Source organism: Pinus tabuliformis, chromosome 3_2, assembly GCF_031772625.1.
Source record: "Pinus tabuliformis cultivar Carrire ecotype Pingquan chromosome 3_2, CPIR1, whole genome shotgun sequence".
NCBI classification, from domain to species: domain Eukaryota; kingdom Viridiplantae; phylum Streptophyta; class Pinopsida; order Pinales; family Pinaceae; genus Pinus; species Pinus tabuliformis.
Window position 1 is genome coordinate 486781909 of NC_142302.1, and position 25690 is coordinate 486807598.

Genomic DNA, 25690 nt, shown 5'->3' on the forward strand with positions numbered 1-25690 from the left:
TATTGGCCTGGATCCCTGGGTTGGATGTGGAAATACTCACAGACTCTCTGCAGGCATCATCCAACACCTTAATGACAGGGGCATAACTCACATCATGCACATTGGGGATCAGGCCAACTCATCATTTCTTCATCAAGCTTGGACCAGTGCTCAAGCACTTGACATTCCGGCGCAATGGCACGATGAATGGACTGTATTTACGGATGCACTTTCTCAAGCCCACATCAGACTTACAGATGGCCCCGACGAAATCATTTGGGCTTATTCTAAACATGGATATTATACCCCGAAACTCGGCTATTTAAAGCTCATGGAGACTCACATACCTCCCGTCATTCAGCCAACTTGGAGGTCATTATGGAAACTCAAATCTGCCCCGCGTACTAGACTGCTCTTGTGGAATATCATCTTCGACAAAGTACCCACAGGCACTAATTTGATGAAGCGCTCCTTCCACGGACCATTCCGGTGCCACCTCTGCCACCAGGACGAAGAAAGCACATTACATCTATTTCTGACCTGCAGGATCACTGTTCGCTTCTGGAATGACCTCATCTCTCATTTCTCGCATCTGAAACATTGGCATGGAAGCAGTATTATGGAAGCATGGGAAAACTGGAATTCAGAACATTCGGGGAAAGCTATTAATTTACCACCTCTTGCTTGCTGGGCTATCTGGATTGCCCGGAACCAGGCCATATTCAACCTAAAGGTCCCTCACTGGCAATCTATCCTTCTTCATACCATTGCAGAGTATAACTTAATCCCGGACGTAGAACATACTGGTCCTATCCGCATATTGAGACAACTGGACATTGACAAATCAAAACCTTGGGGTTTTTTTGATGGTTCAGCTCAGGAGGTGGGGTGTGGGGGAGGAGCCATACTTCACCTTAATGAATCACACAGCTATAAGATACAAATCTATCTTGGCAGAGGAACCAATAACTTCTCTGAACTATGCACTGCAAAACACCTCATTCATTTTGCCATTCTTAAAAACTGTAGACATCTCCAGTTATTTGGTGATTCCAAAATTGTATGCAATTGGCTGTCTGGTGCATCACATTGTCATGCATTTACATTAAGGCACATTCTTGATGAGGCAAAGAGGCTGATAACTTCTTTTGACTCATTTACTTGTCTTCATATCTACAGGGAACAAAACACTGATGCTGACCATCTCTCCAAAGAGGCAGCGCACAGGCAAGGAGACAATTGGCTGATTCAGGAGGTGAGAGAAGGGTCATTCTACCAGTATTACCATAGGCCCTTTGATGACCAGATGGAAATCGGGCGCTAAGGCCCATTTACAGTTTCATAATTTTGTAATTTTGCTGTAAATATTTATAGATCTATATGGCTCTCTGCGAAGAGCATCAGACACAAATTTTGTTATACTTTACAGTATCTATTTTGGACAGCTCCCTGCGTGGAGAATGATGTTTATTTTTGATTAAACAGTTTACAGACAGAACTCGATAGGCACTGCTGCCTCTTCTTGAATGCTTCGGCATGTGCAAAATGTAATTTCTCAACTTAATAGAAATTACGACTTTTTCCCAGGGGAAAAAAAGAAGATAATTTACTTATTTATTTAAATTATTTATTAATTAATAAATATATATATATATATATATTAAAGTTATAATATTAGGTTATTAAGATAAAAGTTAGGATTAAAAAATAATAAATAAAATATTTTTAGTGGTTAGTTTGAAAAGATAATTTACTTATTTATTTAAATTGTTTAATAATTATTGTTAATATTATATATATATATATATATTTATAATTATAATAATAGGTGTGGATCTATGCCAGTGACTTCCGTAGGTGGATATTTGTATTATGTAACAGTCCAAAGTAAATATAAAGTTAATTTCCTAATTAAAATCAGAATCAAACAAATAAGCACATACCTATATTACCTGTGATTGATGTCTGCCAGATGACAACAAGGTTTTGAGGACGACTCTCCACCCAACCGTAGGCTCAATTGTGCAAGGATTTGCTACAACTGGCCACCCCCAAGCCTTCAATCAACGGACTACTGCCAGTGACTCCTAAGTCTTAGAACACCATTCTCCCAAGAGAATGAAAGATAGAAACTTGGAAAGATGGAATGCCTCCCATCCTCCTCACCCTCTAATAAATAGAGAAAACATTGGATGGGGAACCACATGCACACACTCCATGTGTCTACATGCGACTTTGATTTTTAGCTTTCTTTACTTTTCTTTTGATGTTTTAGTTTTCTTGTTTTATTTCTTTTCTTTTCTTTAGCTTTCTTGTTTTATTTTCTTCTTTTTCCTGCTTTTCTTGTGTTATTTCTATTTATTCTTATTTAGAGAATAACCATTTATTATTATTATTATTATTTTGTATATATTTTTAATATCATTTATGATTTATTATTTTTATTATTTAAGTGATTTATTATTTATATTATTATTTATTATTAAGGGGAGGGATATTACATATTATATCACCTTTGTGGATGATTTCTCTAGAAAAACTTGGATATACTTTCTAAAGCACAAAGATGAAGCCTTTGATATATTTAAAAATTTCAAAGCATTGATTGAAAACCAAACTGGAAAGAAAATCAAAGTATTCAGATCAGATAATGGAGGAGAATTCATTTCAAATGAATTCATTGACCTTTGTAGAGAAGCCGATATCAAGAAAGAGACCATTGTACCATATAATCCTCTACAAAATGGTGTGGTAGAAAGAAAGAATAGAACTATCATGGAGGTTGTTTATGCCATGTTACATAATCAAAATGTGCCAAAGTTCCTATGGGGAGAAGCTGCCAACACTGCTATATATGTACAAAACAAGACTCCTCATCGAGCATTATATGACAAGACTCCTGAAGAAGTATTCACAGGCAAGAAACCTGATGTCAGTGATTTAAGGATCTTTGGTTGTCTTGTTTATTTTCATGTACCAAAAGAAAAGAGGAACAAGCTTGAGGCTTCAGGTAAGAAAGGTATGTTTGTGGGCTATTGTGAAGATTCTAAAGCATTTAGAATTTATATACCTGGTCAAAGAACAATAGACTTCAGCAGAGATGTAACATTTGATGAAGATGCAGCTCTTGAAAAAGTAAGAATTAGTCCTCCTTCTATCTCTTCTAAAGAAACAAATGATGATGTGGATCCCTCTACCCATGAACTTGATCATGAGGACCTAGATGAACCTGTTGAGCCTATGGATCCATTAGATCCTCCTCCATATAGGAAAAGGCCTCTATGGCTTCGTGATACTCTAGAGTCTACAGGACGCTCAAAAACATACCCAAGGTCACTTTTAGAGAAAGCAAGAAGCCCAATCGATATCAAAACTATGTTGTTACTATGAGTTCTATCATACAGAGTGAAACGCATGTTGAGAAATCCAAGGAGGTGGCAATTAATCGATTTCTCTTATTATGACATTATCTTGTGATATTTTCGTTATTATTATTAGTTCTTATTAATTATCTTTTCTTATCATCAAGACTAATGCCAAGCAACAAATAGAAGAGAACACAAGATGTAGGCATGCTTCCAGGGCAAAACCCCTCTCTAGGGGAAAACCCAGTCAAAATTGTACCTTTAGTAGATTCAAGATGAGATGACCAAGACCCTTACAATTTAGACTTGAGACTACCTCCATAAAGTCATTCTCCTTTCACTGTGTTTGCATACCAAGATCCATGACCTTTCTCACTGTTGTGAACCCTCATCATTGTAGTTACATTGAGACAGCGATTGCATCAAAACTGTGTTAGGCACCGAGACCTTGACTGTTGTAACATCGATCCCTTATCACTGTAGTTATACCGAGACAGAAATAACATCGAAACTGTGTTAGTATATGACTTATGTGGTAGTACCAAATTGCAATTCACATCACTATGCTGAGGCTGGCTGTAATTGCACCGAAGTCTGAGATTATCTGAATCGATTCTTCTATAATAGCACTAAAAAACATCTCTGAAATCCAAACTTGTCTTTGATATCCACGAGTTGATTTCTGTGATTTTGGTCGAAGGTTGCACTCCTATTTATAGTAATTTCCCTCTTGTAATGAGTTGACATGAAACCTTGAAGAGATGTGTCTTGTAGGCCGAATTGCTGATGTATTATTTTGAGGTCGACTTGAAGAGAATTCTTTCAACAGCAAGGAAACTTTGACTTTATGGAGGAGTCTTCACAAATTGACTTTGACAATAACCTAAAGCCTGCAATGGAGGCTTGACCTATACATTTAACCTAAGCACGAAACCCATGCTTTAATAAGTCAATTCAAGAATAATAAAAATTCTTTTTGCTTTTATTTTGACAAATATATTACATTTTGACTTCAAGTACAATTATGAAGACCGAACCTAGTTACATTCTTCAACACCTCAATCATTTGAAGAAGTGGAAAAACACCAAGTATGGAAGGATGCCATGATAGAAGAAAATGAATCCATTATGCAAAATCATGTATGGGAAGTTGTTCCTAGACCTTAGGGCAAATCAGTTGTGACTTCAAAGTGGTTGTTCAAAATAAAACATGGCATGGATGGCAATATTGAAAAATATAAAGCAGGGTTTGTGGTTCAAGGATTCTCTCAGATTGAGGAAATTGATTATGAAGACATCTTTGCCCCTGTTGCGTGCTATACCACCATTCACTTTATTATTGCTTTAGCTGCTAGTCAAGGGTGGACTCTCCATTAGATGGATGTCAAGACAATTTTTCTCCATGGTGCTCTTCAGTAGGAAGTATATGTTGAACAACCTCAAGGCTTTGAGGTACATGACAAAAGAACCCATGTATGCAGATTGAAGGAAGCACTTTATGGCTTAAAGCAAGCTCCCAGGGCTTGGTATTTTCGCATTGACAACTACTTAGTAATGTTGGGATTCATGAGGAGCAATGGTAATCCAAACCTCTACTTCAAAGTTGTACAATGTATGCCTTTGATTTTGGTATAATATGTTGACGATATGTTTTTGACAGGTAATGAACTTCTGATGATTCAGTGTAAGAGGGAGCTTGCCTCTGAATTTGAAATGAAATACCTTGGGATGATGCACTTCTTTTTGGGCCTGGAGGTCTGGCAGAGGCTTGGCGAAATTATTCTCTTGCAAGGGAAGTATGTTGTAAAGCTATTGGAAAGGTTTGGAATGGTAGATTGCAAATCCATGAGCACTCCCATGGAAATGAACTTCAAGAAACTCTGTAGTGATGAAGTTGGACCTGATTTATGTGATCCATCTGAGTATTGTCATTTGATTGGAGCATTGATGTTCCTAGTGAACACTCATCCTAATATTTGCTATGCTGTAAACACCTTGAGTCAATTCATGACCAAACCTTTACATAATCACTGGGTTGCTACTAAACATGTGATTAGATATTTGCATGGGACAATTAATTTCGGTCTTTGATATATTGCATGCAACATAAAGTTGCATGGTTATACTGATGCTGATTGGGCAGGCAACATTGTGGACAAAAAAAACACTTCAGGATGTTGTTTCATTTTGGGATCTGCCATGATCTCTTCGATGAGTAGAAAATGGAAATCAGTTGCTCTTAGTTTCGTAGAAGCTGAGTATATTGCTGCTAGCTTTAGCTAGTTGTGAAGCTATCTGGTTAATAAAACTCTTTGGAGAGTTATTTGAGCAAGTTTTGGATACTATAGTGATATTTTGTGATAATATGAGTGGGATCTGATTTTTTGAGAATTCTGTATTTCATGACAGATCCAAGCACATTGAAATCAAATATCATTTCATTGGATACATGGTACATAGAGGAGCAGTGAGACTCCACCATATTCAGATTGATGAGCAGATTGTTGATACACTTACCAAAGCGCTGCCGAAGAAGAAATTTCTATTCTTTAGAGATATGCTTAGATTAAGGGATGTACCTCTTCCGGGTTCAGGACCAGACTGATCAAGAACATTGAGATGTGTGATCTTCCCCCTTGGTTGAGCTCCCACGGATTAGGAATTGAGTTAGTGAGCTCCTGGGGATGAGGGACCTCCAATCAGGAGTATGCCTCAATCATGCATCTTGTTTCCCACTCATCAGGCCAATGGGTGCAAGCTTCTTGAGATCGGATGGTGATCCTTACCAGTCATGGTAAGTTGTATCCATTGTTGCGAACATCGGCATCGAGATAAAATTGGCAAGGGTCTGAAAAACCAAAAAATTGTAAAAATCGGGAAAATATCGGTAAAAATCGGTAAACATTGGCAAAATCAAGATACCATCAAAATATTCATAAAATTCGGCAAACATCGGCTAGGCCAAAAAATCGTGATTTAGAGATAAAATCAGGATGTTATCGAGTTGTTTGCAACATTGGTTGTATCTCGCTCAAGTTTGAAGATGCTAGTGTTCTTGAACAACATGGATTCTTAGCCTTTGAGCTGAGCTATTGTGGATTCTTAGCTTTTGAGCTGAGCTATTATGGATTCTTAGCCTTTGAGTTGAGCTATTATGGATTCTTAGCCTATGTGTTGAGCTATTATGGTTTCTTAGTCTCCTCGATGGTATTTGTTCCAGGTTGTAGCATGTGACTTCCTGATGTTGGGTGGAAGCATTTGGCTCCCTGATTATTATTTGGACTAGGTTGACTCCTTGGTGAAGGTTTATTAGCCTTTATTTGGTTGAGCTTAGATTCAGGGTGGTAGCAATAGCTCCCCCTGTCATGAGTGTTCTTCTTTAGATTCGAGAATGTTCAGCATGAGTCATGATGATTTGACAGGTACAATTGTTTTGGCTTGATTGATGAAAATTCCTCCATAGTTGAGGGAGTGTTGAATTTTTGAGCAACTAGGGAGAAATTTCCCTAGAAATCACTTTATGTGGTTAACCCCTTTCACCCTTGAAGCGAATTATTTCTCAAGAGCAAATTATTTTTCATAAGAGCAAAAGTTATTTCAAAATTATTTTATAAAACAATTAGACATGTGCAAAATAAAATCACTTAAGTGATTCAATTAGACATGTGCAAAATAAAATCACTTAAGTGATTCAATTAGACATGTGCAAAATAAAATCACTTAAGTTATCTAATTCGAATGGATCACTCTAGGAGCTTCCAAAACACTTAATTCGAGGAAGGGGTTTTGCCTCAAAGATTTCTATATATTGAAGATAAGCCTTTATTTGCAATACATCAAGTTCTCTCTCTCTCGCTTTGGTGATCTAGCTCTCGCATTGGTGATCAAACCCTCACATCAGTAATTTATCTCTCTTATTATCAGTAGTAGATCTATTGCAGATTTGCAGATCTCTTATCATCATTTGTAGATATCTTATTATCAGTAGCAAATCTCTTATTATTAATACAAGATCTATTGCAGATTTGCAGATCTTTTATCATCATTCGCAGATCTCTTATTATCAGTAGCATATCTCTTATTATTAGTAGCAAATCTATTGCAGATTTGCAGATCTCTTATCATCATTGGCAGATCTATTATCTCGCAGATCTATTGTTTGGCAGATCTATTATCTGGCAGATCTATCATTTGGCAGATCTATTGATAGATCTTAGAACTCTCGCTCAGCTCTCGCACCGGTGGTTTCTACTCTTGTTATTTGTTGTTGTTAATGCTCTCCCTCCAGAGAAGTATTATTGCAGTTGGTATTGCTCTCACACCAGAAGTATTTAGCTCTTGTATTGATCTCGCTCCCGAGATATTCTATTCTTGGTATTGTTTTAGCACCAGAGTTTGATTGCTGATATATTGCCCTCGCTTCAGTAGCATTATGATCTTGCTTTTGTAGAATATTGCTCTCAATATTTAGCTCTCGTACTTATGCACTTTGTTCACACACTTGTGTCTACTGCTCTTGTTTGGAAGCCTTTGGAGGCTCGTGGTGGTATTTTGACGCTGTCATATTAAAAAGGGTTTTGTACTCTGATTAAGTATCTCTGCTGAACATTTGAAGATGATCTAATAGAAGAGCATTTTAAAAAGGGTTTTCCCCCATAGTGGGAATTTTCCCTGGTCATGGACCAAATCCTTTGTCTTACTATTCATTTACTGTCTTCTATGGTTTATGATCTCAAAAATTAAATTTTAAATCTGCAAAATTTAACAGAGTTAGCCAGTTTGATAGTGCAAGTGGCAAAGAAGCTCGATTCAGTGTGCCAGTGCCAGACCTATCACCCAGAGGCAGAGCGAGTGGGCCAAGAGGAGTGCTGGAAGTAGTTTTACTTGCAGGGACATTTTCTTGGAGGCTATGTGCATTTCTGGGTAGCAGTGCGAGTGCTAGGAGTAGGTGCGAGTTTGCTGGAGGAGGCTGATTTGATTTGGCGAGGAGACTTTGTGTCGCCAGATTATTTTTGCTAATGGAGATTATTATTTACCGGAGCTTTGCCATTATCAGGCAAGCAATTGTATTTCTCAAATTGTTGAAGATTATAATAATAAAACCTTTATCTGTTGAATTGGTTTTCCCTACATTGGGTGTTTCCAGAGACTATTGTCCAAAAATATTGGTGTCCAATTTTATATGTGTGCATTATTTTCTCAGTTCTAGTATTTAATTTTGTGAAGAATTGCAGTCGTGAATTTATCGTTATTTGCCGTAATATTTCTGAAGACAAATAAACTACATAAGTTAGAAGATAAATTTCCTGTTACTACATTCGTGGAAATTTCATAACATGCTAGTATAGTACTTCTTGGAGGCTATGCGCATTTTTGGGCAGCAGTGCATGTGCCAGGAGTAGGTGCGAGTTCGCTGGAGGAGGCTGATTTGATTTGGCGAGGAGACTTTGTGTTGCCAGATTATTTTTGCTAATGGAGATTATTATTTACTGGGGCTTTGCCATTATCAGGCAAGCAATTGTATTTCTCAAATTGTTGAAGATTATAATAATAAAACCTTTATCTGTTGCATTGGTTTTCCCTACATTGGGTTTTTCCACAGACTATTGTCCAAAAATATTGGTGTGCAATTTTATGTGTGTGCATTATTTTCCATGTTCTTGTATTTAATTTTGTGAAGAATTGCAGTAGTGAATTTATCGCTATTTGCCGTAATATTTCTGAAGACAAATAAACTACATAAGTTAGAAGATAAATTTCCTGTTACTACATTCGTGGAAATTTCATAACATGCTGGTATAGTACGAAAGTGTTAATTTTAGGTACTTTCTATGCTAGAGCAATTTATTTCAATTTCTTTTCCAAATTAGCAATCACATCAACATAAAGTAAATTGCAGATAGAACATAAATATAAATTGCAGAAGACAAGCCAAGACAAGAGGACACAAGATGTGGCGCCAGCCAGGGACAAACCCCAATGTGGGGAAACCCTTGATCAATTCTTCTTTTATGTTCTTCAAAGTTCAGCAGAGAAAGTGAGAGAGATAGTACATTTACAATAGAAGTCAATATTTTGACTTTTGATATCGCATGAGATCAGTTGAAGACATATTGCTTCAACTGATTCTCTAAGGTGACTCCTTCACCTATCAGAGTGCTGCCTTTCGTCCATATAACCATGTGACACCATGTTGTACAGGTCCTCCTCATTGTTGCACCATTGAAGCCATCACTACAGTATCACTGAGATCAGCCTTGACATTATGTCAACGAGGTCTTCTTCAACATGATGACTGTGCCTTATATCTTCATCATCATTGAGACAGTGATCCTCATTAATGCTTTTCATCAAGTAGTCCTAGTTATTATATCATTCCTCCATTACTAGTTTGCTGGAGCTTTAGGACTGTTTCTTCATATAGACTATGATACTGCTCCTTATGCCAAGACAGTGAGATATAGATCCGAATCTCATTGTGATGTATGATCTCTTTGTATCCCTGTGATCATCACTGAGATTGACCGCTGTCTACTGCAGGAATACCTTCATGATCTTTATGTCCACATCCGAAACTTGTCTTGATCCTTTTATTCGAGACAGATATGCCGAGGGTGACATGCCTAGACTTTGCTGTGGATACTACCTTCAGATCTTAAGTGTACCCAGACTTTGCTGCGGAGAACTTATTCATTGCTCCATGCTTCGAGGTTGTGACTGCACCTAAAAACCAAACCAGGTGCAGTCAAACCCTGCGGCTCCTCTTTTCATGACTGCGTTTGCTTTCTTCATGACAGCAGCTTCCCTTTCCAAGACTGCGGCTTCATGCGTTGACTATGGCTACACCTCCTCGTTGCTGCGGCTCCTCTTCTTCGTGATTGCAGCTCCACGCCTTAACTGCGGCTTCACCTCCTCGTGACTGCGATTATGACCGCGACTGTTCCATATGACAGTCACTGCGTGTAGGGAGTCTCTCTGTTCTGCGTATAAATGACTTCTAGAACAACATATAAGAACAATGTATAGCATTCACAATGACTAGCATATAATATCCATTATGAACAACATATAAAGACATCGTATAAGTCTTCTTGATCTGCGTTTATGTCTCCATTATGAACAACGTATAAGTCTCCCTGATCTGCGTATATGGGAGCCTCCTTGACTGCGTAGATTAGGGCCTGCGTATAAGACTTCTGGACAATGTATTAGGTCTCTGTCTGCTGCGTAGATCATCCTCATATGCCTGCAGCTTCCTGCGGTTAGGGCATCACCTTTGGGCCAGCGTATCTTCATTGTCTCTCCTTCACCAAAACCCAAAGACGTGGAGAGGAGGAGACCACATATGAAGAGAATGTGTGTTCCAAATGATTTCAAGTCCTCTATATTTATACTAAAACGTAGATGATGAATAGACATGACTATTGGGCTCCTGAGCCCACGTAGGATGCTAGCCGACTTGATAATATGTCTTATAATACAAATAAATTCATAACTCCATGAATACTTATAGGAATTGGATGATCTTTAGATCAATCCTACACCTCTTGATGAGAGGGATCTAATAAAAATATCCGCTGCCATAAATAAGATGACCCACATGGAGTTTGGCCCTAGTTACCAATTTAACACTCCCTCTCAACTAGGGAGAACTCCATCAACACTCCCTCTCAACTAGGGAGAACTCCATCCGCTGATCCATATGTCCGACTGTACTATCTTTGCCATCAATGCCCTGCACTGCTCTACTCAGCTCTGCTAGCTCTGCTCGGCTTTGCTGGCTTTGCTCTGCTCTTCTCAGCGATGCTTAGCTCTGCTGGCTCTGCTTTGCTCAACACTGCTCAACTCTGTTGGCTCTGTTTAGCTCTTCTGGCTCTGCTCTGCTCTGCTAAACCATGAAGAAGAAGAATTGATCGAGAATGTGTCATACCATTCTCCACTGACTCGAAGTCAGTCTTAGAGTGTGTACCACTGGTCCCAGACTAGTCCTCAATCGACCCGAAGTCAGTGTCATAGTGGGTACAACTCCTACAACTGGTCCCAGACCAGTCCTTTACTGACTCGAAGTCAGTGTCAAAGTATGTACGACTGGTCCCAGACTAGTCCTCTACTGACCCGAAGTCACTATCATAGTGGATACAACTCCTACCACTGGTCCCAGACCAGTCCTCTACTGACTCGCAGTCAGTGTCAGAGTATGTACCACTGGTCCCAGACCAGTCCTCTACTGACCCGAAGTCATTGTCATAGAGGGTACAACTCCTACCGCTGATCCTAGACCAGTATCATTGATCCCAGATCAATGAAGGTCATCCTAACATAGGGAGTACGGTAGATACAACGATGCGTCCATCGGTACTACTATGGTCCCTATCCTCATTTCCCTGCTCATTGATCAGATGAGAGGTACTTCCCATGAGTCCCAGATTGCATGGGTAGGATGCCTTGACAAGAGAACTAATCAATCCTGTCCACAGGAGAGCGAATCATCCTGTCCCACAATCGCCATGGAGAACATATCATTCAGGCCTCATAGGAGAACTAATCATCCTGCTACACAATTGTCATGGAGAACACATCATCCAGACCTCACAGGAGAATTAATCATCTTGCTACACAATCGTCATGGAGAACACATCATCTAGACCTCACATGAGAACTAATCATCCTGCTACACAAGAGAGCGAATCATCTTGTCCACAGGAGAGTGAATCATCCTGTCCAGTGCGCACCACCAGGGGAGGGTGAGTCACCCTGTGGTCATATGTTGCTCCAGTAAGAACCACAAGCCCCCAGAGCTCCCAGAGCTCAATGTATACAACATGCAGGACCCTTTTACAAGGGTCTCTTGACGACTCCAAGTCGTTCGGGAAAATCACAGATTTAATCTTTCCCCCGGGGCTTAGACAAAGTGTAGCGACCTGTACATCGTCTCATAGCAATGGAGCTTTCTTGCTCATAGACTTACCATATCCCAGATAAGGTAGTATCTGATGTCTATCTGTTGGAGCAATCGTCGAATACGAGATTCCTCAATAATCGAATCCCACCTCTAGTTGTCACAGAGAATCACAGTGGTATTCATTTTGTGTACAAATAACTCACTGAAGAGCTTCCCCAACCCGGCAGCTTCATATGAGATCATACTCGTAGATATGTATCCGGTCTCGACGGTGCTTATAACAACCGACTTCTGCTTACTGCTCATCCATGATATCGAAGCAAAATCCAAATAGAAACAACACTAAGAAGTGCTCTAATGATCCTCCACACTGTCTGCCCAATCAGCATTCGAATAATCATGCAGTTTCATATTTCCGGCAGTGTATCTCAATCCATGAGAGATTGTGCCTTGAAGACATCTCAAAAGATTCTTGGCACCAATCTAGTGAGACTCAACCAAATATGAGCTCCCCGTGCTAACTGCAAAACATATGTCTGGACGGAAGTTCACCAAGAACTTTCCCAAATCTGGTCCGACATCACTACCGTATAACTTCTGAAAGTTAAGATCCTCGAGGTAGTTACAGGTTTGCAGTTTATCATTTCACATCCGGAATTCAACTCCCTCTTACTTTTGCAAGTGAGAGGGTTTGCATAGGTCGTCCTCATAAGATGATGGTGTGAGAGGTCTATCATCCACAACCTTCGGATGGTTTGGATCTGTTTCACTCCTAGTGAATCTCAACTTTATCAGACAGCTATCGATCCTCTCATACTATGCCCGTGGTGTTTTGCTTCAAGCCATAGAGGGCTTTCTTCCACCTGCATATGCGAGATTCCTGATTATCAATCTCAAACTCCTCGGGTTGTTCCAAACCTGTGGACCTGTTGTATGAGGGGAATGGTCCCCTTATAAGATTTTCCTTCGGTACATCTCAGACATGTACCTTCATGCTCTTTTTGAATCCAGGCATCCCTGTCACCATCTGACTCACAGGCCTCCGGTGCTATGTCAATGGACATGGTCCCCAGTGGATTTCCTGCAACTTGATACAACCTTGAACTCAAAAACATCTTTGAAAAATCTATTTTCAAACACGTACCTTTCCATCGATGAGTGCCATCCTGAAACCTTTGACTTCCATTTCCGAGATGGACACCAAGTTCTTCTTGCAATCAGGTACATAAAAGAGATTCTGGGGTTCCTTGCTTTCTTTGAAGAGTCGACCATTTCCTTGATGACCTGCATTATCAGTCATTCCTTTGATCATTGAAGATGTCCCTGGAATGATTGTTATCTTCATCAAGAGATGTGTCTCTGCCATTCGGACACTCCTTTGCATGATGGCCGAACTTATTGCAACCAAGGCATCTGCCTTTCCTTCCACCCTTAGATCTGAACTTCCCAATGAAGTGATCTTCTGCTGTGCCATTCTGATAATATTCTCTGCTTCCACTTCACCCTTAGTGAATGAGAAGAGGGATAATGATCCCATTGATCCTTTTGTCCTGTCCCAACTGTCTTTGGTGATTGCTCTTTCACTCTTGCTTGGGCATTGTCTTAACCTGGCTCTGATACCATGTTAATTTTAGGTATGTTCTATGCTAGGGCAATTTATTTCAATTTCTTTTCCAGATTAGCAATCACATCAGCATAAAGTAAATTGCAGATAGAACATAAATATAAATCACAGAAGACAAGCCAAGACAAGAGGACACAAGATGTGGCGCCAGCCAGGGACAAACCCCAATGTGGGGAAACCCTTGATCAATTCTTCTTTTATGTTCTTCAAATTTCAGCAGAGAAAGTGAGAGAGATAGTACATTTACAATAGAAGTCAATATTTTGACTTTTGATATCGCATGAGATCAGTTGAAGACATATTGCTTCAACTGATTCTCTAAGGTGACTCTGTCACCTATCAGAGTGTTGCCTTTCGTCCATATAACCATGTGACACCATGCAGTACAGGTCCTCCTCATTGTTGCACCATTGAAGCCATCACTATAGTATCACTGAGATCAGCCTTGACATTATGTCAATGAGGTCTTCTTCAACATGATGATTGTGCCTTATATCTTCATCATCATTGAGACAGTGATCCTCATTAATGCTTTTCATCAAGTAGTCCTAGTTATTATATCATTCCTCCATTACTAGTTTGCTGGAGCTTTAGGACTGTTTCTTCATATAGACTGTGATACTGCTCCTTATGCCGAGACAGTGAGATATAGATCCGAATCTCACTGTGATGTATGATCTCTCTATATCCCTGTGATCATCACTGAGATTGACTATTGTCTACTGCAGGAATACCTTCATGATCTTTATGTCCACATCCGAAACTTGTCTTGATCCTTTTATTCGAGATAGATATGCCGAGAGTGACATGCCCAGACTTTGCTGTGGATACTACCTTCAGATCTTAAGTGTACCCAGACTTTGCTGCAGAGAACTTATTCATTGCTCCATGCATCGAGGTTGTGACTGCACCTAAAACCCAAACCAGGTGCAGTCAAACCTTGTGGCTCCTCTTTTCATGACTGCGTCTGCTTTCTTCATGATAGCGGCTTCCCTTTCCAAGACTGTGGCTTCATGCGTTGACTGTGGCTACACCTCCTCATTGCTGCGGCTCCTCTTCTTCGTGACTGCAGCTCCACGCCTTAACTGCGGCTTCACCTCCTCGTGACTGCGGTTATGACCGCGGCTGTTCCATATGATAGTCACTGTGTGTAGGGAGTCTCTCTATCCTGCGTATAAATGACTTCCAGAACAGCGTATAGCATTCACAATGACCAGCGTATAATATCCATTATGAATAGTGTATAAAGACAACGTATAAGTCTTCCTGGTCTGCGTATGTCTCCATTATGAACAGCGTATAAGTCTCCCTGATCTGCGTATATGGGAGCCTCCTTGACTGCGTAGATTAGGGCCTGCGTATAAGACTTCTGGACAACGTATTAGGTCTCTGTCTGCTGCGTAGATCATCCTCATATGCCTGCGGCTTCCTGCGGTTAGGGCATCACCCTTGGGCCAACGTATCTTCATTGTGTCTCTCCTTCACCAAAACCCAAAGACGTGGAGAGGAGGAGACCACATATGAAGAGGATGTGTGTTCCAAATGATTTCAAGTCCTCTATATTTATACTAAAACGTAGATGATGAATAGACACGACTATTGGGCTTCTGAGCCTACATAGGATGTTGGCCGACTTGACAATATGTCTTATAATACAAATAAATTCATAACTCCATGAATAAGATCAATCCTACACCTCTCGATGAGAGGGATCTAATAAAAATATCAGCTGCCATAAATAAGATGACCAACATGGAGTTTGGCCCTAGTTGCAAATTTAACAAAAAGGCTAAAGGAGCCTTTCTGTGACCAGCAAGTGGACAAAGATCTAAAGGAGTTGACCTTGCATAGATGGGTTGGTTGCTAAGAAAAGTCAAAAAACCTATATCTATCTCTGCCAAAGTTATCGTCTGATGCTCCTCCTTCTTGTCCTTCTTCTTTTTGGGACATTGGGTGATGTAGTGAGCAAACCTCACCACACCTAAAGCACTTGATTTCGACAGATCCTCCTCCTTCTTCTCTCCTCCCTTTGAGCCTATTCCCTTAATGGGACCTTTCTTCATCTCCCCTTTACTTGCAAGGGATACATTCTCCTCTTCCTCCTCCTCATCCTTTGGTCCTCTACTATTGTTGTTAATATTGCCTTTGACAAGGCTAAGCCTCAACTCCTCTTCCGTGAAGTCACTCCATAGACGTTCCCAATTAGGTAATTGATCTTGTCCAATGATCCCCTGGACAAAGGCCTCCACTCTTTTTAAAATCCATTTATAGCGACTCGCACAAGCTCTTTGTCATCAGGCTTCTCCCCTACAACTACAAGCTCATCACCAACATTCTGGATTCTGGTGAGATAGGGAGTCATGCCTTCTCGCTTGTACATCTTTGTGGTCCTCAGCTTCTCCTTGAGAATCATTTTACGATTCTCTGATGGATCCTGGTATAGTTTTACAACGACATCCCACATCTCCTTTGTTGTTGCTTTTTCTGCAATGTGTGGAACGATATGATCTCGGACCCCATCCAAGACCATTCTCTTTTGCCTTGGCCATCTCTTTCTTGAAGGTAGCCTGCTGCTGTGGGTCTGTAGGCTATGTAACATTTGTCACAAACTCCTTCAGACCATGCTCATCTAAAAGAAACTGCATTTTGGCTTTCCAGACGTCAAAATTTGAGGCTCTGTCTAGTCTATCCTGATCTCTAAGACCTGCTGTGGCCATCCTTGCGAAGACTCAAAAAGTGGGAAATTGAACCAGAAAACTCCCTTTCTTTCCCGCGACCCTGCTTCTACTACTCGCACTCCCTTAGGAATGCACATATTTGCTCCTGTTTGCCTCTAAATGTCCTTCGATACTCACACTGCTTGCAACACCTCAATTGGGCAACTCGCTTAACCTTCTGAAAGTATTTATGTGGAACCTGGCACACGATCTGATGCTCCTGAAGCTTGCATTGGCTGATTGGCAAAACTGCTAAGGCATGTTACCCACCTCTAGTGGGTGACCCTTATAGGAGATTTTTTCTCCTAGATTTGTCTTCAGCTGATGACCAGAAACCCCTTGCAGCCACCAGATACCTTGATGTGCCACCATTCTCCATCACTTGAGCCAACCATTATGTGTCCTCACCCATCTGTTATGATCATATGTTTGAAGATGGGTCTTCCAACCCCGAAGGTATGGCTTTTCATTATGAAGTTGGGTACTTTTCCTTGCTTTCCTTGGACATTTTTGGACATGGATTAGTGGGGGGATTTGGCAGAAAGAATGGGCTTGGTCTGCACTCTTGTTCCCTTGTCCCAACTTGGTGGTTAATTTTGTATTCTAGTCCTGTGGGATCTCCTTTATTGACTACTAGCTTTAGGAGTGACACTACATGGAAAACCCCGATTTTAGTTGCATGGCCCTGCTTCCCGACACCATATACATCACTCCCCTCCGCTCATTATAACCTGTTTTCACTCTTTTCCCATTTGTGTCCACATTTTTCCATTGGGTCCATAAGGAGTTACCCTCCCTCTCCCCTTGTCCACACTTTGGGTTAGGCTTGGAACGATGCCCCGGAGGTTGATGCAGCTAAAAAGAAAGTTAAAAGCATAATTTGGCCACTTACAACAAGAAATGTACCATAAAATGCAAAAGATGGCCGGGACATAAAAATTAGCGTGTGGGCAAAAGCCAAACATGAGCTCTACCCCTTATCATTATGGCCATCACCCTAGTTCCTAGGGCCCCTATGTGAGGTCTCTGTATCATTAAGGAACCCATGATTTTCCGAACTCCTGGTCGGTGATGAACTACCCAACCTTAAGGGGGTAATCACCGCTATACCATATGCATCGTGCTCTCATTCCTTGGCCCCAAGCAGTTTAAAGAAAGAAAAATCAATAAAAGGCAAAAGGCATATCAAGAAGGGTGGAAAAACAAAGGTTGGGGTAACTTATGTACCACGATTGCTCCCTCCTACATCTATACACCCATTTGTAGGCTTCCCTCATTCTAGCTATCCTTTTACCATGGCATGTAGCTTGGAGCCTTCCTTCATTCTAGCTACCCTTGTACCATGGCATGTAGCTTGTAGCCTTCCCTGCTGCCCCACTTCGTTCCACCATCATTCCACCATCATTTCACATGACACTTGCCATTTGACAGATGTATCATGTCCTTGTCACTCCCTTAGAGGTTGAAACCACCTAATAGGGTCCTTTATTAACCTCTCTTATTGAGCAAGGAAACCCCTGTACGTTCTAAAGTCCATTTGGAAGAGCATGCCACTATGAAGTGTCCACTTTGCCCCTGGTTGGCAAGCTTATTTGCTCAATTGTACTAATGAATTGTTTTACTAGAAGGTGAAGAGAAGCATTGGATCTTATACAAGATTGTAGGTGGGTCTTCATCTTGGACTTGGCCTTCCTAAATGGGATCTAAGCCCTCCAGGGGGTCATGATGACACTTATAGGGTGAGCGTTGAGAGTCATGGTTCTCCACCACAACAGAGCATTGATTACTATGCCATGGGCTTCTTCAATGCCACATATTGCTTTCTCATGCCCAACTATATAGAAATGATGATGCACTTGGACCACATTGCCCAGCTGGCCACATAATTGCACCAGACACTTGGCAGTTGATCCAGGGCCCAGATGGGGTTTTGTCTTGTTAGGAGGGCTTGCATCATCATTCTGGCCCTTATTGATGGAGCATCAACTTGTTTGATCCATTGGAGACCCATGAGACCATTCTTTGTGCCCCACAGCCAATGTTACCAGACACGGAATCGGCAATAAATCGGCGAGCCAAAAGAGCGAAAGTTTTAATCGGATCGGGAAAAAATCGGCAAATTCATTAAATAAAAATATACACATATATTGAATTAAAAAAACCATTTTTCATTAATATTGGGTAAAGGTATGTCCAAACAATGCATAATATCAATAGATGTCCAAAATATCATGAATAAATAAGTATCTCATATATGTTATGAGTCCACACATGATCCAAAGCACTGAGTCTTGAGTCCTTAGAAGCATATGCTTCTAAAAGTTTACAAAAAAGTAAAAAACTGCATACTAATCAGAAAAAAATCAGCAACTAAGAGTCTAAGACTCTTAAGAGTGAGAACTAGAAGCAATTCCTCCCGCTCCTTCGCTTGCTTGACTCTCAAAGTTCTCCAAGTCATGAAGGCTAAAAAGAGGAGGCTCATCTAATTGAACCCATTCTGCCGCATTTGTAGCTTGCAAATCTAACTCTTCAAGGTCAATTGGTGAATGATCAATACCTGTCATTATCATGAGACATTGAAAATTGAAATGTGAATTAAAATTTCACTTTGAAGTTTGAACTTTAAACTTTTAAAGTACGAACTAGATTATGAAACCTTCAAATTCAAGCTCTCGAATCTCACCTTGTATTTGTTTGTTGCGAAGTCGTAGATTGTAATGGACAAATACAAGGTCATTCAAGCGCTTTTGTGTCAATCGGTTGCGCTTCTTAGAATGTATTTTCTCAAACATGCTCCAGTTGCGTTCACAACCTGAAGCACTGCATGCTTGGTTTAAGATTCAAATGGCAAATCTCTTCAAATCTGGTGTATCACTACCAAAGTTTTGCCACCAAAGACCTAGCAAGTGGTAAGGGTTTGTGAGTAGAAGACTAGAAGTACCAAATTAGTAAATAGTAAAAACTTAAAAAGAAAATAAAATTTAATAAAACATTTAACATACAAAATAAAGTTTAAACAAATTTAATGAATTGATGAAGCCTTCAAGCTGGTACCTGGCAACATCTTTGACCTTTGTCTTATAGCACTGGTATAGGCAAACAATTTAGATGGTGTCCTATAATCTTGTAGTTGGGAAAAGACACGACTTTGTTGTTCTGGATCAGAGAAGCACCTTTCCAAGCATGTCATAAGTCCTCTGCCAACCTCCCCATCCTCATTAAATTTGCTCTTATCATAAAAATATTGTGGGTTTAAGAAGTACCCAGCAGCATGTAAGGGGGAATGCAATTGCCTATCCCAACGTGCATCTATAATGTCCCAAAGAGGCATATACTTTGTCTCATCATCCCCATATCTTCTTTTGATGGCCTCCTTTGCAAGATCCATCGCCTCATAAATGTAACCCATAGCGGGTTTGTCACCATCAACCATCCTGAAAGTTCAAGCATTCAAATTTAAAGAAATATGAAACATTGTAAATAAAAAGAAGCTTGAAATGAAATTTAAAAAATGAAAAAGTTAAAAGACTAAAAGTACCTGAGAACTCTAACAAGGGACTCCGTCACAGCAATAATTTCTTCGGCATCTTTCCAGAAGCCATCATTAAACACAAGTGCAGCAATTTCGATGCCTTCAGGGGTCTTGGAATGTTTAGATCCCATCCACTCAGGTCCCAAGAACATCCTCTTCAGATTTATCTTTTGCTCAGCCACAGATTGCAAAGATATGAAATTTGTTGCAAATCTAGTCACTGCAGGTCGAACAATTTCTTTACCTTCAGTGTATATTCTCATAGCATTTAGGACAATAGTGTGGTTGTATAGGTATTTGGTTATGGATTTTGCCTTCTCCACAACCTCATGTATCCAATGAAGCTTACCAATGTCCTCAAGCATTAAATCTATGCAATGGGCAGCACAAGAGGTCCAAAAAATAGTGGGGTGCCTCATCTCAAAAAGTCTACCAGCAGCCATATAATTCGCTGCATTATCGGTGACAATTTGTACAACATTTTCTTCTCCCACTTCTTGAACGACTTCCTCCATCATTTCACAGATAAGTTGGGCAGTCTTAACCTTATCTGAAGCATCCACTGACTTGCGAAACATTGTGCCTGCGGGAGAAGATACAAGGAAATTTATTAAAGTTCTATTCCTCTGATCTGTCCATCCATCACTCATGATGGTGCACCCTGTTTCTACCCATGATGAACGAAACTCAGCTAGCACAAGCATGACATCTTCAACACTCTCTAACAACATATCTGTCCTAAGGCTCTCTGATGTAGGGGCTTTGAACCCTGGACCTACAACAGCAATTGCATCAATCATAGCTTGCCAATAAGGACTTCTGGCACAGTGGAAAGGTATGTCAGAATAGTACCAAAAGTTAGCAATGGCCTTCCTTGCCTGCCTATGGATATTTTTTTTCCAACCAGTGCCATCCAAGGTAGGTTGGGAACCGGGTTTTGTGCGGGGAGCAAAAAAGGCGTTTATGTTTCCACCTCCAGTGTTCAAGGAAGGAGTTGAAGGGCTGGCATGGCTTTGAGTTTGACTTGGCCTTGGAGCCATGTGTGGAAAACTTGGGAACGGCATTGAGGATTCAGGAGATTGAGGTGACATGGGGCTAGTGGCAGAAAAATTATCAGCTCCAACATTTCCTATTTCAGCAGTTTGCTTTGCTCTCTTTGCATTATGCTGCTCTAACATTTCAAGGGCCAAGGCTGCTTGGTGTTTGACATTGTCGTCAACCTTGTCACAAATACCTATATCATGGCCAGTTATTTGTGCAAGGTGGAACTTGAATCTATAAATGCCTCCACTGCATTTTGTTTTGCAAAATTTACAAAGGAGCCTGGGGTCTCCGGGAATCCTGTCACAATAAGCCCAAGCAAAGTCCTTCTCTCTCGGCATTGTTGTTGCTTTGAACTTGTGTTTAATTTGTGGCTTCTGTTAAGATTTGGACTCTGGAGTCTGGAGTCTGGCTTCTATTTTATTTGTGGCTCCTGTGAAAGACAACAAAAAAACAAATTTAAAAATTATCCAAAAATTTAAAATATGCTAGAAATCTAAAAAATTAAATGAAGACAGAACCCCTCTTTTTCCTTTCTGCTGGACAGAAGGCTTAAGCAGATCAAGACATCAAGATTCAAGACATCAATGCTGTCAAGACTCAAGAGTCAAGAGTCAAGAGTCAAGACATCAACAGCAACAAACTAAACAAAGTCTGTCTGTGTCAAGAATCAAGATTGTGGAAACTGGAAATAACTTAATAAGCAAATCTATAAGAACTTAGAAGCACTTTGAGTGCTGTTACAAATAAACAGATATATCTATTATCTGCAAATTTATATATAAATTTTAAAATGAGTGAACAACAACTTTTAACTTCTGAGATCTATCACAGTGTCTCGGTGCTGCTACAGTAGTCATATCTCGTTGACATTACATTGACAAAGTTTTGATGATCTAAGTGATATCATACTAAGTGCTATGCAGATTGCCATTAAATGACAGTTTCAAGCATGCAAAACAGAACAACATTGATTCCAAAGTCAGCAATCACATGTTCTATATTTCAAACTAAAATCATGCCTCGAAGGAGAACAAAGGGAAAGGATGTAGCGGATGAATCATGAAACACAAGAGACAACATGACAACAAAATGCCTAGTTTTCGATATTGGCAATTTGGCAGGCACGGACCAAGACTCCAAAACTGAAGCTGAATCCACATACCTGGCTTTAGACTTAGTTTAAAAACTATGTCCTGATGCACGTATTAGCAAATTGGAATTTAGAAAAGATTACGCATCTAGTCGTAAAACTGGTCAATAACAAATGGAATTAATTTGAAAGGAAAATTGCTATGTAGTGTTGTCAGTGCATGGAGGGAAGCCATAACTCGAGTGAAGTTGTGAACTGTGATACCGTGCAGCGTGAACATTAATCTTTCACTGTTCACATATCTTGCCTCTGCCTTTAAATAATAAAATTTACGTCGAATATCACTTAGAAAACCGGGAACCCGAGCTACCTCTTGAGTTTTGTTACGTGACCGTCAAGCCTGGCCGCTGAAGGCTCACGCGTGACGCAGGCTATGCGGCTTCCAAGTTTGAATGCTGCAGCCTGCTCTGTGGTGCCCGTGCTGCGGTCTACGCTGCTCTGTGGTGCCCGTGGCCTGGTCGAATGCTGTGCTTATTGTGCAGCGTCACAGCGTGCTCACTCTACGGCTCTGCCTCTGGAGTCTGCGCTATCCAAGATTCCAAACGCGCTATCAACCAATGTATCACCAACGCGCTATCAACCAACAATCGACGGATTTTATAACCGCAAAACCGGAACCGAGGAGCGAAAACCCTATTTGAAATTGGCGGGACTCGCCAACAAATCGCAGAGTCGGGAAAATCGGATGAATCGCGATTCAAACTCGCGTTGACCACGAGTGAAACTCGGTCAACGCGAGTACACGTGTAAAGTTTCGAATCGAGTCTTCCTGCCGCCGATCCGACCCAAAATCGCGATTAATCGCAGGAATCGGCGATTCCTGTTACATTGCCCACAGCCACTTGGGGGCACCACAAATGTTTTGCTTGGAAACCAAGGGGCCAAACCCTTGGTCATCATTACGAGAGCCCTCCTCTTCATCTTGGCACAGGGAGGACTTATGTAGGCCTTCCAACGAACCTTTTGCACCATTATTCTATCATTTCGACCTCATTAGGAAGGCTTCTTGAGTACTTATGAGCTATTTGGTGGGCTTGTCATCAAGGTTAGTGTTATTTGGCCATTAAAATATGTTTTAGTGGCTTAGATAGGCTAATTAGACTAAATTGAACCCCTTGAGGCTCATATAAATAAAAGTTAGCCTCATTTGTAAAGGATCATCACACTTTAGAGGATTTTCGCTGGCCTCTTTAGAGGATTTCAGCCTGCATTTTGGAGAGAATTTGGATGTTTTTGGGATGCACTTTGATGTATGGATATATTGCTATTTTTTTGGAGCTTCTAAATGCATTATTGATGGATGGATATACTTCATATTTTCTAGTAAGTGCCTTTTCGTGTTGAATATCTTTATGTAAATGTCTAATGCATGGAATTCTTTCACATAGCGAAGATTTATGCCCTAATTTAGTTGATATGGCATGAAATTGTGATCTTGGGAAGTTTCTCATGTGTTACTCATTGATGATATGAAATGAATGTTCCTAGTGGAAAATTGGCATAAATTTTCCATGAAACTCCATTAATTAATGTAACGAAGGTAATTGTTGAAAGAGGTAGTTAGGGATTCCTCTTTTAGCCTCCTTGAAGGTCAATTTAGCCGACTATTAGCACCCATGAATCCATACTCCCAATGGTCTAGGAACTAGTCAAGTCCCATGGTGGCCAACCCTCTCATCCTTTTTCTTTCACTTTGTCCCATTTTCTACCCTAACCCAATGTTACTTGGGAGCGGGAGCGAAAACGAGAGCGGGAACGGCATTTTCAGAAGCTCCCGGTTTGGGAGCGAATCCCGGAGCGTTTTTTATATAATATATATATATATTTTATATTTTATATTTTGATACATATATGTCAACAAAAACATGTAGAATAATGAATTAGATATAAAAAACATAAAAAAAACATAGATTGAACCATACAACAACAATCATCTAGAAGTTATAATCTTCATCAACTACGTCCACAAGTTAGTAACACAGTAACATACAACATATTGAGTCTCATGATTCATCAATGCTTTCAAAATTTAATATATAACATTTATCATCATTGATCACCAAAGTTGTACTTGTAAGCTAAGTGTAACCATTACAAAAAATAATATCTAACATGAAATGAAATGCTATAAAATGAAATGAAATGAAACAACTTTCAACTTTCATGAAGCATCATATTCATAATTCATTACTAATGAGTTATAATTGCCAACTTCAAACTTAAATTGTCATATATTGTTTAAAAAAATATCATAATAAATATGAAAGAGACAATAGTTATAAAAGCTACTAGAAACTAGAAAAGAGAAGTAAATCTATTATCTATTTCTTATGCTTGGGCCTCTTGCCACCACGAGAAATGTCTAATTTTTTAGTCTTGTTGGAAAATCAGGATCTTTGTCATTAATATCACCCTCTAAGCATTAATATCCAGAGGTATCTTTGTCATTACCTCTGTATCTGTATAGGGATCTTTGTCATTAATATCACCCTCTAAGCATTAACATAAGATAGAACAAGCATAGCATGTCAAGTCAAGATTTTGTTTGAGTGATGCGTACATTTTTAGGAGGGTCATGATAGAGGAGTTCGACAACCAATGTCACTAACATCAAGGTACATAGAGGGATTGGTGCTCTTGATTAAATACGAGTTCCATACCCTAATACATGACAAAATTCAATGGAAACATTGCAATCCCCCAATCCTGAAATCCTGAAAAACTGATAAGTCTGCTGGATTTTGAATGAAATCTAAAATTCTACTTTCTCCATATGAAATCCAATGAGGCCGGAACCACTCTCAAACACCCTGAGTCATTTCATGGTAATGTTAAAAATTTAAGTAAAAGGATGAAAATGAATATGAGGAAAATGTCACTTTTACTTTAAGAATTTAACATTACCATGAATAGCATATCAATACTAGGGCCTAGACTTGATCATTAAGCTGCCCCACTCAAAAATTATTTGTTTCCTTCAAAAAAATTTGCATTTCAAACATTACTACAAAAAAAAAATTGCAAAAAAGGCAAAACGTTCTCGAAATCGCTCCCGAAAAGGTAGGGAGCGAAATTTTTTTTAGGGAGCGCGCTCCTGAAATCGCTCCCATTTTGGGAGTGATTTCGGGAGCGTGCTTCTGACCCGCTCCCGAGTCGCTCCCACCCGGAGCGCGGATTGGGAGCGAGATCGAGGGTGGGGGGTGCTCCCCCGCAACATAGCCCTAACCCTAAAATGCTAATTAGGGCCTAGTGAGAAATGCATTAGGGAGGTCATTTTAAAGAGCGAGTTGGCCTGCTACTGCGCTGGGGTTTCCTCTAGGTATCCTCAAAATTTGAAGCAAATCCCATGGCTAGATTGAGAGAAACCTTGAGCCCTA

General features: G+C 40.1%; 1 pseudogene across 1 annotated transcript in view; it reads left to right on the forward strand.

Moving 5' to 3' along the window:
* LOC149181418 (protein STICHEL-like 1) overlaps positions 1-25690 on the forward strand; it is a 92441-nt pseudogene that overhangs the window by 16622 nt on the left and 50129 nt on the right. The window lies entirely within an intron of this gene.